The sequence below is a fragment of the Balaenoptera musculus genome, chromosome 12 (genome assembly GCF_009873245.2).
Source record: "Balaenoptera musculus isolate JJ_BM4_2016_0621 chromosome 12, mBalMus1.pri.v3, whole genome shotgun sequence".
NCBI lineage: Eukaryota > Metazoa > Chordata > Mammalia > Artiodactyla > Balaenopteridae > Balaenoptera > Balaenoptera musculus.
In genome coordinates, this window is record NC_045796.1 from 28924705 (window position 1) to 28941933 (window position 17229).

Consider the following 17229-nt stretch of genomic DNA (forward strand, 5'->3'; position numbering starts at 1 on the left):
AAAATTTCACTAAAAATCATAATTAGGGTCAAATCTAGAATGAACTCTCACAACAAGGTAGTTTCTAAGTGTTTGAGGTATTGCTTCTTTTAAATATGTTCCAGACATGCCAGACATTGTGAATAGATGTTTTTCTAAAATTTCACAGGATTCTGTGAGTAGGTATCGGGTGTAAGTCTTGTTTTAATACTTTAATAGGCTTGAACACTAGTCTTTTAATGAGTTTGTGATATCATACAAAGTTCTGAGTATGCATCCTCGCCAAGGTTGGCAGGTACCAAGAATATAATATTCATACATTGATAAAGTCAGAAAAGACAGTCCTATTTCATAAATAATAAGAGAGTTATTTGAACAAACATGAAGAAACAGGGGAGTAAGTGGCTTGGTTAAGCACATGATGTAAATTAGTAGCAGTGCTAATTAGCTACATAATGAAACTCTTGGCAAGGAACAGTTTTCTGTCCACTAAGTCAGATGAGACTGTTAAACTATAAATACAGAAATGCACACTTTCTTTCTTAATCTGGTTTATTTTTCTATGACTTCATTGCAATTCAAAGAATAACAAAGAACAAGGACTGACCACACTCAGGAGATGATCCGGTCTTTGGAAAATATGCTTTTGCTATTCTTTAGAGTATTTAAGGTTATTTCCTTATTCATGAATTATCAGGCATTAAGAAAAAAAACTCAATTACTAAATGGAGAGTTCAACTGCGACCAATCTGCCTATCAAATGAACTCACTCACTAACGAACAAATGGAGTAGTGAGAATATCTGAAGTGGTTAGTATCTCAGAAGATTCTCAGCCTCGGGCCAGGCCATTTTCACTTAAAATATAACCATAATCATGCACATGTCAAAACTCATTTACTATGAAACTGATATTGGTTTTGAAATAGGTTAATACTTGTTTAAGTATAGCCAGTGAAATATCTCATAGACTTTTCCCTACTGACCTCTCTGTCTTCCTTTGCTTATCTTGAAATGCCCACTGTGAAATACATTGAAATAACATCTTATAATATAGCTTTAAAAATTCTACTTTATAGCTAACTTGCAATTTGAAAAATCTTTTTATTTTTTCAAAAAAATTATCTAGAATAGAAACTCAAAATACATCCTGTATTACAAAAGTATAACCAAGTCTCATGTTAGACTTGAAAGGCTCAGAGTATTTAATCTTATTTACATTAAACAATGCAATAAAAATCCAACAAAGCCTCAAGTGTTTAAAAAATTGTTTTGGGAAATAAGAAAAGCTTAATTTAAGCAGTAAAGATAATTACCACACTTAAAAAAATATAAGTAGCAGTGAATCACCAAGGACCATTTTACTATGAGTCATAATGATACGTGATCAGAGTTTTTAGTGGGTAGACTTTTTTTTTTTTTTTTAAAGAATACCCTTTGGTGGTTTTCTCCTGCCTCCGGATTTTTCATAATTTGACATTGCTTTCTGGGGTTGAGACTTTTCATCTCTAGAAGATTCACTACACTATAAATACAGTGCTTGTGGTTCACATGGTACAACAGAGTTGATCATGCAGATGAGTCCCCTTCAGTGTCACCTGCTCAGCTTTTTTCTCCACCCCACCCTGTCTCATGTGCAGACAAGTAAAATGTTCAGTTGATAAACAGGATGGTTTAAGGTGAAAGGTGAGAAGAAAAAAAGGATAATGTGAAGTTTTTTGAGGGTAGATATATTACATCTTTGTATTCGCTCCTTGTGACTAGCACAGTTACTCCGCCCGTAATAGGACATCAGTAAATATTGGTTGACAAAGAGAATGAATGGATAAATGAGTAATCATTGAGAATTGTTTGTAGCCTCTTTTTAAAAATTTTTTAATTTTTATTTTTTAAATTTTATTGAAGTATAGTTGATTTACAATGTTGTGTTTAATTTCTGCTGTACAGCAAAGTGACTCAGTTATACATATATATTCTTTTCCATTATGGTTTATCACAGGATATTGAATCCAGTTCCCTGTGCTATACAGTAGGACCTTGCTGTTTATTCTTCCTATATATAATAGTTTGCATTTTGTAGCCTCTTTTATTGTATTCTGGAAAGCAATTTGAATAAAACAAAATTGTGAATAAGGACATTGGGATAATAATGTATGTTAATAGTGCTTTATAGTACATGTAAAACACTTTCACATAATTTATCTCATTTGAACCTCACAAAACTCTTGTAAAGGAGGCAAGTGTTATTATAGGTGGAAAATATAAGGTTCAGGATCAAAAGATGACAGTGTTTTTCTTCAATATCTCACTAACAAAGCACCGACCTCCGGGAGTGTCTATCTTCTGGATAGCATATCATTAGTTGTGGTCATTGTGGTGAGCAACAAACCATCCCAAAGATTAGAGTTACACCAGTTTAGGGATGAAATAATTAGTCTAACGAGTAGCTTTATGTATATGTGGACAGAGTGACAAGGAATGGAATGGAATAGAAGCTTATAAATTAATATTATGCAAACAATAAACATTTAATGAGGGCTTACTATGTGCCAGGCACTTTGATAGGTCTCTTCTCATACATTTTCTCCATTTTACAAATGAGGAAATTGAGGTTTTTAGAGATTGAGTGACTTTCACAAGGCCACACGGCAAATACATGGCAGGCGTGGAATTTTAACATCCAGAAAGAATGATAAAGGTTTCTGTCTTAAAGAGCTTGAAATTTGGTTGCAGGAAAAACCATGAGTTACATGCATCAACTGAATAAGTAGAGATACAGCACAGAACAAACTCAGTTGTTCAAATAGTGCATATGGCATGCGCTAGAAGGATGAAGTTCCTAGGAGAGGTGGAAAACTTGAGTTGACCCTTGATAGGTGGGCAGGATTTAGTTACCTGTAAGGGAAAGGTGTTTCAGACAAAGTGAAATGCATCAGTAAATTGTCAATACAGGGATGAACATAACAGAGTCAAGCGACAATAAAAAACCTGGGAGGAGTTTCATGACCATTAACAGCTATCATCTTACATGATTTAGGGCATGATGCTGGATATGTCAGAAAATTCAGAGACATCTGACATGTGATATGAGGGATCAGAGAGGGCAGTCAAGGCCTGGGTTAGTTGAGAAAGCCTTCATGGCAGATCTGGATCTTCAGCTCAATTCTCGTAAAATCTTAGAATTTAGATATGCATAGAGGAGGAAAGAGAGACCAGGAGAATGTTCTCAATAAAGGCATGCTGGGTTTATGGTATGTTTTGGTGGAGAGCAACACTGCTATGGGCCTTGGAGTCCATGCTAAAGGGTTTGTGCTTTTTCAGTCAAAATTTCAAACCATTGAAAGTTTACAATTGCCTGTCAAGAAAGACAGACAGAGATAAGACTTTGTTTTTGTAAAACCGACTAAAGGAAGAAAGAAACAGCAGCTCCAGTTAGAACTATTAGGAGGCTATTAAAATAATTAAGCATTAACATGTGGAATGGGCAGTGGAAAAGGAAAAAATAGATGGAAAGACCTCAGGACCTATTGGACATGAATTGAGGAGAGGGCAAAGAGAAAAATGGAGTCTGGTCTGGTGACAAGAAGACTGAGAGCATCTTGGTCATCTGCATGATATTCGGTAATATCCACCGCTCTTCACATTTATGATGTTATTTCACCCTTCCCCCTTATGATGAACCTATGGAGTGGATATCATTTTTCCTGTCTACAAAGGAGGAAACAGAGGTTATACCAGGGTCCCTAGGCCCCAGGCAAGTAATGCCTCTGAGCACAGGGAGTTGGCAGTGGGGAGTGGTGGGGATGTGAAGAACTCGAAAGCATGATCCCTATCTTCCAAGCATGATCCCTATCTTCCATATTGTAGAGATTCTATTTGTTTACATTTTAACATTTTTGAAATTGGGATGCATCTTACAATCATATAGTCTTTGTCAATGGGGTGGCAGTTGTAATGTAGTTGTCCTTGCCTGAGCATGCATGAACTTGTCATAGCTGTTTATGTTCTGGTCGATTCAATTTAATTACATGCATGTTGATACTACATGTATTGAGTTTAATTGTCATATAAGATGTCTTTTAAAAGAGTATACTATTATTTGGCATTGAAATTAAAAGTGGCTGTTTACAAAAAAAGGCATTTAAACAAGGCAGTGGGGCCTACCTTTGATATTTGCTGTATTAGTTTTCTACTACTTCCGTAACAAGTTTACACAAACTTCGTGGCCTAAAGCAACAAATATTTATTATCTTATGGTTCTATAGATCATAAGTCTGACACAGGTTTCACCAGGCTGAAATTAAGATGTTGGTTGGGCTGCATTCCTTTCTGGAGACTCTAGGGGAGAAGCTGTTTCCAGGTTCCTGGGGCCGCTCCCATTCCTTGGCTCCTGGGCCTCTTCTTCCATCTTCAATGCCAGCAACAGCGGGTTGATTCCTCAAATCACATCTCTCTAACCTTCTATATTCACATCTCCCTCTGAACCTGACCTTAAGCTGGGAAATGCTCTCTGATTTTAAAGACTCATGTGAGTATGTTGGGTCTACCTACATAGTCTGGGATAATCTCCTCATCTCAAGGTCCTTAACCTTAATCTTTTCACTTTTACTTCTAATCTTTACATCTGTAAAGTCCCCTTTGTTTCCATGTAATCTAGCATAGTCATAGCTTCCAGGAATTAGGACTTGGATGTCCATGAAAATTATTATTCTGCTTACCGCACTGGGTAAAGCAAAAATTTGTCTTTTGAGAAATGACCACAGCTCCATATTTCTTGCAAAGCAACAACCAATACTTTATAGCACCCCCAAAAGGAAGTTATCACAAAGCAGATGCAGCTATATTATGTTTTATTATTGAGATGTATGCAGGAGATTTTATCACAAGCCAAACAATGCAACTAGGTGAAGGGGAAATTGTCCAGTCCGCCAGAATGGATATAAGATATTTCAATGCTGAGAGGCTTTCCTGAGAGAGATTTAGAATATCAGAAGGATAATGATTTTCTACACTGTGTAAAACCTGAGCCACGTGGGACTTCCCTGGTGGTCCAGTGTTAAAGAATTCACCTTACAATGCAGGGGATGTGGGTTCGATCCCTGGTCAGGGAACTAAGATCCCACATGCCGTGGGGCAATTAAGCCCAATCACCACACTACTGAACTCGCGCACCTCAACTAGAGAGCCTGAGTGCCGCAAACTACAGAGCCCACGTGCTCTGGAACTCGCGTGCCACAACTATAGAGCCCACGCGCCCTGGAGCTTGCGCGCCACAACTAGAGAGAGAAAACCCGCACGTCACAATAAGAGAGAAGCCCACATACTGCAATGGAGAGCCCGTGTGCCACAACGAAAGATCTTGCGTGCCTCAATGAAGATCCGGGGCGCCACAACTAAGGCCTGATGCAGCCAAAAATAAATAAATAAATAATTAATAAATCTTTAAAAAAATATTCAGCATTAAAAAAAAAAATCTGAGCCACATAACTTCCCCATTTTTTAGTGTCTAAATTAGCTCAGCCTTTTTTGCCCAGTTAAGTTCCAAATGTATATAAAACTGGCTTTGGTAGAACTATAAATTGTCCTCTCTTTGCTTCTTGACCTCTTTCTGTATAAGAGTAAAAGAACAAGACTAGCTTTATAAGTCAGAGTATGTGTTATTCCTGGGCAAGAGTACGTTAGTGACAATTTCCAGTGTGGGTGGATTTGAGCTTCTGAAAGATGAATATTTTCCAGTTTGACTTTCTATCAACATCAAAGACTCTATTGTCATATCTTCCCCCATTTACGGCTTCAGTCTTGTGCCTCTTATAAAATATGTTCTCAACCTTAAGATCTTTTACAGAGGTCTTGTTTCACATATTTGTTTATAGTTAATTAAATGGAGGCTTTTTGAGTACCTACCTGGGCCAAAACTGTGCTAGAGGCTTCAACATGTGTCAGCATATCACATTTAATCCTCAGAGTGTGTCCAGGAGGTATATAGCCCATTACTGGGAGCTGGGCCTCGTTTGTTCCCAACAGTGTTCCCCATGTTACCACTCACCAACATATAGCCTGGACTTGGCTCCATATATCATTGACTACAGTAATCACTCCTCCTCCGATATCAAAGATTTGCTAATGTGGAGGCTATTGAAAGCTCCAAAGGCTCTGGTAGATTTTAGAAATATTACAATACATAGGCAAGACAACTGCTTTTAAGAAAATAGGGCTTCCCTGGTGGCGCAGTGGTTGAGAATCTGCCTGCTAATGCAGGGGACACGGGTTCGAGCCCTGGTCTGGGAAGATCCCACATGCCGCGGAGCAGCTGAGCCCGTGAGCCACAACTACTGAGCCTGCGCGTCTGGAGCCTGTGCCCCGCAACGGGAAGGGGCCGCGATGGTGAAAGGCCCGCGCACCGCGATGAAGAGCGGTCCCCGCACCGCGATGAAGAGTGGCCCCCACTTGCCGCAACTGGAGAAAGCCCTCACGCGAACTGAAGACCCAACACAGTCAAAAATAAATAAATAAATAAAGTAGCTATAAAAAAAAGAAAATAATAGTTATTTAGATAATTGGTTTCTGCTACTTTTATTTAGCAAAAATCAGTGTTAATTTTCAGTCATATACGTGTGAGGGTTGCAAGTGGTTAAAACTAACAACCTTTTGGATCTAAAGCCCTAGCTCCTATAGATTTTCTCAACACATGTGATCGCTCAGTAAATGTTAGCTTAAATGTGTGACTTAGGGCTTCCCTGGTGGCGCAGTGGTTGAGAATCTGCCTGCCAATGCAGGGGACACGGGTTCGAGCCCTGGTCTGGGAGGATCCCACATGCCGCGGAGCAACTAGGCCCGTGAGCCACAATTACTGAGCCTGCGCGTCTGGAGCCTGTGCTCCGCAACAAGAGAGGCCGCGATAGTGAGAGGCCCGCACACCGCGATGAAGAGTGGCCCCCACTTGCTGCAACTAGAGAAAGCCCTCGCACAGAGACGAAGACCCAACACAGCCATAAATAAATAAATAAATAAACCCAAAAGTTAAAAAAAAAAAAAAAATTAAAAAAAAAAAAATATGTGACTTAAAAGTAAAATATTAAGCACTACCAAAACCTAAAGAGAAGTAGCTGGCTAGATTCTGCATAAATAAATAAGAAATTTGAAACAGATAACCTGTTTATGCAAATTTTCAATTCCCCTTTCAATACTTCCATCTATTGCTCCCATCTATTGAGGCCCACAGAGCTTGTTTATAGAGTAAACATTATTTTCCTAGTATCAAATTAGCAACATTCTAAAATGAGAATCTGTGTTCCCAAGTCACTATTTCCCCAGAGTGCAAATGTGAATCTATGTTCCATCACACAGCATCCTAACTACATTTTCAATCCTACGCAGATTAAAAAATTAACATGCCATTCCTAATGGCGTTGGCTTTTCCTGGTGAATCATTTGCATGTGACTGTATTTCATGAGCTCTCTAATTAGATGCTACCAGAGGACAAAAGTTATTGTAGGTTGCCCTTTTGTCTATAGATATGATAAACCATAGCAACAATGCAATATTTAGGAATATCAAGAGTATCCCTGGGTGTGAGGCAGCAGTAGGCTAGTGCTGGTTCAGACTGGCTCGTGAGAACTGATTGTGTACATTTCTTCCCAACTTAGCTTCAGTGACTTCTTGACGGTAACCTGAAATTGGATACGGTAGGAGTCTTTATACCATGGAAAATGGCAAACAATGCAAATCAGCTTCATTTGTTTGTTTGTTTATTTATTTATTTATTGGGAGCTGGCCTACCAGCTCACCACCGGTGTGGGTAATTTCTGTCTCCCAAAGAAAGAAATACACACTGTCTCTCAATACTTACTCACTTTATCTCAGCTGACCCCACGCCAGGTCAGCTGAGCTATTACCTTAAGAGTATGTAAGACTGCAGGCAACAAAAAGATCCTCAATTGTTAACAAATTTATATTGAGTGCCTGTTACACACTGTGAATATACATGGAGGTGACCAAAGTCAGGGATGGTCCCTTGCTCCCGAGGTGCTTACAACTGGTGAAGGAGACTGATGTTAATCCAAGAAGAATATAAGTGTAAAACTCAGCTGTAGTAAGAGCTGTGAAGGAGAGATAAATAGTATTTCCAGCGTGTATAAAAGGAGGATTTGAACTCTTCAGGGAAGGAAGGAAAGTCCGTACTAAATGATGATTCCTTGAGATTTAAAGAAACAGCGGGATTTAAATAGACAAAGATGGGGAGGCGCACAGTACAAAGAAGGTGCTCAATAAAGATAAATGGCAGGTAAATTGCCTGCTTGTGTACTGGAATCTCTGTTCAACCTTGATAGCAATTTCTCGGGAAACCTGGGTTTCTTTCGATTTCAAAAGCGTATCACTCTGAGACAACAGCTGGAGGTGTCTTTCTGACCCCTCTTTGGTCTCTTAAAAACTGGCTTTCAGGGACCGTTGGCACCTGCTCACTGGAAGCACTCCAGCTCTGTGTGAGATCAGATGATAGGAAAGCCATGGCCTTTAGGTACACACCAACCACACAGGTAGCTGTGGTTTGCCTAGTTAAAAAAAAATTATTCTACTTTAGAAGCCCAGAAACTGCCAGCTTCTTGAGTTGTTGTGACGCCGTCTGTCTTCATGTCTGGCTGTTTGTTCCCATGTGCACTGTGGCTCATGTTCTGTCTTGTCCCTTTGCCATATGGTTTATAGAGGTAAAATTCCCTCACGGAAACACACACACACACACACACACACACACACACACACACACAATCATTATTAAAGTAGCGGAACTTAGGTTTGGAATGCAATTGTATGTGGACTGTCAGAATATTTTGCTGAAAGAAAGAAAACATATAATATATATTTTTTGGTGGTGAAGGGGCTAGGAGGTGTGGAAGGTAGGCAGGACACAAGTGTTATTTGGTGAGAGTCATTGGTGAGATACGCCAACTGGGACCTGTGGTGGGAGATCTTAGTTGCCTCATGCGGGAAGGTACAAAGCTCACACAGTAGTCTAAGATTTGTGGGCTGGGAAGGGGAAGAAGATAGGTGTGCTCAACCATCAGGCACTGCATTAATTTAACCATCGCTGTCCTGACACTTAGCCCTCAACACTCCCAGCTCTTTCTTTTTCATTGAGTCTCATAAAAGGTTTAGAAAGTTCTGTCTTAATTCCTATATCCATGACATCACCACAGAACACAGTCTTTCCACATAATCATTATAAATACCCTGATCCAGCTCTTAACCACTGTCTATACCATGAACAGAAAGAGCCCCTCCTAATACTAACAGCATCCGTATATTGAGTGTATACTGAGCGCCAATTATTAGAGTTCACCTATCATGCTGTAATCTTCACAGCAATGCCATGGAGGAGGTATCATCTCCATTCCATAGATAAGGAAACTGAAGCGTAATGATATTAAATAGCTTCACAAAATGCACTTACGCAGGGATTTGTGTCTATATGTGGCTCTAAAGCCTACACTCTTTCTACTATGTTAAAACAGTATTTTTGTTTCTCTCTTTTTTTTTTCCCATACTCTAGTCATTATGGGTAAGAATTTGGACTAAATTATTTAGTTGCTCTTTCTAAATCTCAGACTAATTTTTCCTAGTTTTAACAATGAAGTAACCATACTATTCAAGTGATGGGGTCCAGAGTAAATTTCCTTATCTTCTTTCAAATGCTGCTGAAGTTAAGTAAAAATAGGTGGGTTTTTTTTTTTTAACACCTCTTTTAAATATAAAGATCTTTAAGGGTTTCTGAGAGCCTGGGGTGTTCAAGGGAAGGTTATCTGTGCTGAGTTCCTGCTGATGAAATATTTTAAACAGAGCCACTGATGTTGACTTACCGTGATTATCTTTGAGACTTTAAAGTCCAGAGTGTAGAACCACAACAGTAGTAACAGACACAAGGTGTGTAATATAGAAATACAAAGTTCAGAAACTTTGCCAAAATCATAATAAATTTAGAACCCAGCCAACCCAGAGGAAATTATTACATAAACAAAAAGAGAAAATGCATTAAGAGAACTACCTCTGTGAAAGCAAAGTGAAAGCAGGTGAATTTGTCTCTCTACTGTATAATTGCATATGTAAAACACATTAAAACATCAGCCTGAATTAGGTGATCTTGATCAGGCCATCCTCAGAGTCAATCCGCAGCAGCATTTTTGTCTGTCTGTAGACATGGATGTGCCAGGGATGTCAAATCAGCATGCACCACCCCAGACACCCCCTCTGCTGAGGGGCTCCCCTACAGGCCCCAAGGTAGTGTAAAGCAAATCTTCTGAAATTAAGCCCCAGGCCTAAGCCTAGAGCTTAACCGGAGGTAATTTTACAGCCTACCTTATCTATTTGTAAGGGAAGAGGAGTCCCAGGTTTGACTCAAAGATGTATACCAATGTCACTGTTTTAAAAAAATGGGTTGTGGGCTTCCCTGGTGGCGCAGTTGTTAAGAATCCACCCGCCAATGCAGGGGACATGGGTTCGAGCCCTGGTCCAGGTAGATCCCACATGCCACGGAGCAACTAAGCCTGTGCGCCACAACTACTGAGCCTGCGCTCTAGAGCCCGTGCTCCACAACAAGAGAAGCCACCGCAATGAGAAGCCCGTGCACCTCAACGAAGAGTAGTCCCTGCTCGCCACAACTAGAGAAAGGCCGCGCAGCAACAAAGACCCAACACAGCCAAAAATAAATTTAATAAAATAAATAAATTTATTTTAAAAAATGGATTGTAATCATCATCCTCCACCTCTTATTTATCGTGGATAATTTTTGCTTTGACAACCCAAAGCTATCACATAGATTCTTTTTCTTTCTTAGGATTTTCTTGATGAAATATTTCCTACATATAATTTTTAGTAAAAGGCAGCTCTAAGTTACGGTGATTTTACTGCTACTTATTTTGATGATTGCAGCATCTCCACCAAGTTTACAAGATTTTTCATTAATTTTGATTTTTTTTTTTCTTTTTGGTCCATGCTTTAAATTTGCAGCATGAATTCAATTCTCAGCAGGTTAGAGTGAAGACTGAATTTCAGAAACTACTATCTGTCTGTCTGTCTGTCTATCTATCTATCCATCCATTTATTTATTCATTCATTTATTTTTGCCACTCTTCATAAAATTATGGTTTCCTATATTTGACTAATACTATAAACACTACTTCTAATTAGGACGTTTTCATGGCTATTACATCACAGTTAGAATGTATTGATTTTCAGTAAATATTTATTTGGCATCTTCCTTCTGAATAGATGAAGGGTTGAACAACTGTAAATAAAACCTGCAAAAGATTGAAGGAAATATTCATTCTAAGCCATTATATTTATTGAAATTAGCTGGCTATGCTAATCAAATGAATGAAAATACTCAATAAAATTATTACTGTATATTTCCTTCAGAGCAGGAACCAAGCTAATATTTTTGTTGATTAAGCTGGAGGGTTTCCTTAACTATTAGACCAATAGTTAGTTCCAAGAATTTTGAGCTCTTATAAGACTGTGCTGTAGTCTGGGATTGCTGATGAAGTTATTTATCTCTAAAGAATGTACTTAGCATTAATTTTCAATTTATTCTTATATGAACTCGTTGGTTCATGGCAAAAGATGAGGAAATATAATATTTCTGAGAACTGAGTTTAACTGTAGAAATTCAGGGCACTACAGCAGAATAAGGACATTTTAGGCAAGGGGATGTTAGGTAAAGAAAAAAGTAAAAAGAGATTTTGTTGTAATTATCGTTCTTTAAGACACAGAAAAAGAAATAAATAATCAGCCTGTTTTCCCCAGTCCGTTCTGTGTGACCCTCTGTAAGCCCCCATTTGAAACATTTGTCACTGCTTCTGGCTTCCTCTCTTCATCGGATGTTTCAAATAATTTCTTCATAAGAGCACAAACCATATTCTCTGCAGTTAATGACTATGCAAAAGTGGCTTATTTTTGAGTTTCTTTATGTCTTTGTATTTCACTTTCTCTGCTAAGTCGTCCAGATAGTAGTTGTTCCAAGAATCTGCTATAAATCAGTCCTCTCGTATGTCAAGCCTTGGGAAGATAACCATGGTCTGCTGTTGATGCTCTTGCGTAAGATCTGACCATAACACCTCTTTACTTTACTTCTTTACTTTTACTTTTATTAGAAAAGTATTTGTGTTTTTCTTCAAAGAGCAATAAAATCTATAGAGCAATAACAATCAGCACTTAATATGATACATAGTGATATAATGAATGATTTCAGATTGCATATGAACACTAAAAGTGTGCATGAAGGAGGTATGTGGAAATCATGGTCATCTCATCACTTGTCAGAATAAAGTTTTCTTTGGTTTGTTTGTTTTTCTTTTTAAGTAATTAATGATGGAGGAGTGATAAATACCAGAGTTTAAAAAAAAGTTAGTCGTAGTGTAAATAAGCATATTTCTGTATTTGAGTAAGTTCTATTGAATAAGTTATGAATATTCACTGTCAATTGAATAAAAAATTGCAAGTTCAGTATGCAAATTCAGAAGGAATATATACTTGTGGATACCTCTTCTCACAGCAAGGCAATGCTTTATAAAGAATAAAAAAGATTTCACTGAACAGTAATAGATCTTTAAAATAGTTTTCAGCAAATACACAATGGGATGTGGAAATGAAATATTATTGGTGTACTATACAGTCCTTTGCTGAAACAGGTTTTTCCCATTAGTCTGAGAAACCCATTTAAGCTAGCTTAAAAAAAAGGGTGGATATACCACTACATAACCACTCACCTATTGGTTATATCCACTTAATTTCCTGTCATTACAAATGAGAGCTGCAATCAACATCTTTGTACATATATCCTTATACAGGTTATGAAATAGATTCTTGGCAGTGAGATTGCTGAGCTAAAAATATATGTATATTTTAATTTAAATTTTAATAGATGCTATCAAAATGCTTTCCAAAAAGCTGTTAATATTTGCTTTTTCAAATACCATTTTCCGGTATCCCTACCAGTAGCAAGCATTAATATCAATAATTTAAAATTTTAGCCTTATGACAGGGTAAAATGAATCTATAAAAAATTACTAGAACTAATAAGTGAATTTATCAAGGTTGCAGAATACAAGGTCAAGATACAAAAATCCATTCTACAATAGCAGTAAACAAGTTGAAAACATACAGATTACAATAGCATAAAAAGCACGAAATACTTAGGGGTAAGGTTAACAATATATATTGCAAGACCTGTACAATGAAAACTTACAAAACAATTTTCCTCAAATTGATCTATAGAACCAACACAATCCCAAGCAAAATATTTACTTGGTGGTAGTGGCCATATTTAAATCATTAAAAGTAATTTTTCATAACCAGATTACCAGAATGTTAAAACATAGTGCCCAATTTACCCTAGGAGTTAGTAGCCAAAACAATTTTTGATACAGTATAATTAAATTGATCGTTCAAAATACCTAAACATTTCTCTTAAAAGTAGGGAAGTAGGGTGATCTTACATACTGGTTAACCAGAGATTTTCCTATTTATGCCTTTTGTCCTGACATAATTATTAATAATGTCCTGTGTTACTCTCAAAACTGCTTTGATTTCCATGATAAACTTTATGGTCATCTTGACAAATAAGAACTCAGTGGTTTAATTTTACCACATTAAGCCAAAGAGTTGAATGAAATTTGATAATAATCACCTGCCTTTATGTTAAATTGGTATAGTCTTGTGTTAAGATTTTAATTCCCTTGTTGTGTATATATACATACATATATATAAATATTTGTTATTTCCTTAGTGGTTTTCTTGGGATTATTGTTAACATGTAAGTTTTAAGACCATCTATTTGTATTGAGTGACAATTTCAATAGTATGCAAACATTTTGCTCCAATATTGCTCTGCTTCCTCCCTCTCCATTGTGTTAGTGTTGTCATACTAATTACATCTTTATAGATTATAAGCCCATCAATACAGTCATATGATTGTTGTTTATAGAACTGTCTTTTAAATCAAATAGGAGAAGGAAAGAATTACCAAAAAAATGCATGTATGTAGTCTTTTATATTGACCTGTATATTTTTCATTACTGGTGTTTTTACTGCTTCATGTGGATTCAAATTATTATCTAGTGTTCTTTCATTTCAGCTTGAAGGCCTACGTTTAATATTTTTTGTATTTTGTTTATTTTTTAATGTCTTAATTTTCTCTTCATTTAAAAAAAAATTTTGTTTATTTATTTATTTATTTTGGCTGTGCTGGGTCTTAGTTGCAGCACATGGGATCTTTGTTGCGGCATGCAGGATCTTTTAGTTGTGGCATGCAGGCTCTTATTTCTGGCATGTGAACTCTTAGTTGCCGCATGCCTGCAGGATCTAGTTTCCTGACCAGGGATTGAACCAGGCCCCCTGTTTTGGGACCATGGAGTCATACCCACTGGACCACCAGGGAAGTTCCCCCTCTTCATTTCTGGCTGGACAGAAAATTCTTGGTTGACTGTCTTTTTCTTTCAGTGTTTGAATATGTTATCACACTGCCTTCTGGCCTTATTAGATTCTGATTAGAGGTCAGAATGTTATAGTTACTGAAGATCCTTTGTACATGTTGAGTCACATTTCTCTTGGTTTTCCAAGATTCTTTATCTTTATTTTTCTACAGTTTGGCAATGATTTGTCTAGGTCTTGATCTCTTTCAGTTTATCATATTTGGGATCTACTGAGTTTTTCAAATGTGCAGATTAATGTTTTTCATCAAATTTGGAAAGTTTTTAACAATTATTTGTTCAAATGTTCCTCCTGCTCCTTTCTCTGTCTCCTTTCCTTCTGGGACTTCCACTATATTTATCTTGGTACAATTGATGTTGTCACACAGGTCTCTAAGATTCTGTTTATTTTTTTTCATTCTCTCAACTTCTCTGCTCTTTAGGCTGGATAATCTCAATCTGTTTATCTTCAAGTTCATTGATTCTTTCCTCTGTCAGTTCAAATTTGATATTGAGCCCTTCTGGTGAAATTTTTATTTCAGTTATTGTAATTATCAACTCCAGAACTTTTATTTGGTTTATCTATTATAATTTCTACTTCTTTGTTGATATTCTTTATTTGATGAAACATCATTCTCATACTTTTCTGTAATTCTTTAGTATGGGTTCCTTTAGTTCTTTAAACATATATGTAATAGCTGATCTAAGTCTTTATCTAGGCAATCCGAAGTCTGTGTTTCTTCAGGACAGTTCTTATTTACTACCTTTTCCCTGTAATAGCCATACTTTCCTGTTTCTTTGTGTGTATTGTAATTTTTATGTTGAAAATTGGACATTTAAAATAATATAACAAGGCCACTCTGGAAATCTAGAAATCCAAGGATTTGTTGTTTTCGCTATTGCTGTCTGTTTATTTAGTGACTTTCCAAACTGATTCTATAAGGTCTGTATGTTTTGTTGGGTGTGGCCACTAAAGTCTCTGCTCAGGTGGCTTAGTGATCAGTTAGGAATTAGAGATTTCCTTAAATGCCTTTAACTAGTAAATCTTTTGACCTTTGCTGAGGGGCTGTGTGTGTGTGTGTGTGTGCACGTGCATGTGTGTATGCCTATGGGTTGAGGTATACTTTCAACCTCAGGCAGAAAGTTTTTATTATGTAAAAAATGAATTACTTTTTATACTATACATCTTCTGTGTCTTAAGTTAAAAGCAATGTAAAAATTCCTAAAACATTTTTAAACAACAAAAATCAACACTGCTTCTTTCTAGTCTATACGTTGCCTTTGTTTTCTAATTTAAAAAAATGACTTTCTTCCTGTACTCAGACTTCCCTAGAACCATGTGGCAATGCTTACAAACACCTTCTTTCTATAGCAAAATACTTGCTGTTCACAGAAATAAATGTGTCAGGCTTACATTAGATTTAGAGTGTAAATAATTGGGCAAGCAGAAGTCTTGAACAGATTGTCTGCTTAAATACCATTGTTAGTATAAAAAGTGTTTCAGTGAAACCACGATCCCAAGAATTCACTGTAATTCTGCAATATGCCCTCCAGCATATGGAATGGTGATGTTTCAGAATGTTTTAAAATGTTCTGTTGCATTTGATATCTTTTCGTGTATACCCCAAAGCATGATTAGACATTTAATGTTCTTTAAATTAATAAAAATTCTGAAGAAGACACTATGAAAAGCATCTGTAAAGGCTTGCTCCGTCTAATTTAAGATTAAAGGGTTCTTAAGGAAATTCATGGTTAGAATTTGGTGGCACAGCTTCCATGTTTCTTTTCAAACATTTTAGCACAGTACTTTTCATAGTAAAACATATGCTTAATGCACAGAAGCTGCTGACTTTTGGGGTTCTATATATGAGAGACTAAGTGAGAGAAAGAACCCCCAAAATGAAGCATATCATAAGTACAAGCATGATATTAAATTAGCCTAAATATTTGTGATTTGTGTTTCCCATGTTTCACATAATTAGTAATGTCTAGTTTAATTGGCACATTTTAACTGCAGCAAAATTTCACACCAGGGATATGTATTATCAGTGGGAACCTACAGAGGTTTCTGAATCTCATACAAGAGTTTGTGCTTTAAACTGAAAATATCAATAGCTATTTAATGAATGCCTCGCTGAGATATCAAAATGTTACTTCAAAAGCTGTTTGTACAGTAGAGAATAATGAGGGAAGAATCTAAGATTTGTGGAAGAACTTCTCTTCTGAGTTACATCTTTAACTCTGTTCCCTATTAGACACATTTTCTGATTTTCTGATTTTCAGCATTGCAATGGTACCACTGTGTGCTGAACACCACCATATGTAATTTAGCTCTTATCACGCCAGTGTGGCACTGTGTTTTTGCCAGAAACTGGGGTGCAGAGCACTCATTCCCTGCAGTTTGTGATACACTTTGTCATGTGGAAATCTAAGAGGTATCCCTAGTGCCTTGTGTTTTATGAAGACTTCATGGATATGATCTCTTAAGCCTGCTTACATTTTCTCTCTCTCTCTCCTTATAGGATTCCAAATTTGTCAAAGAGACCAAGCTGGGACTTGAATGCCATGCATACTCTTTATTCTCCAATCTCTCTCCATAGGCACTTGATCATTAAAATCTATTTCCTCCTCCTTGAGCCCAAACAAAGAAGCAAACTAACAAATATATCAACTGATATAAATTAACTTCTCTTAGGCAAATCTCAAAAGCTCAGTAAAGATACTTAGGTATCCCTGAATCACAATAGTGGACATAGTCTAGGCTCAAACTGACTTTTTTTTCTTCTACATGT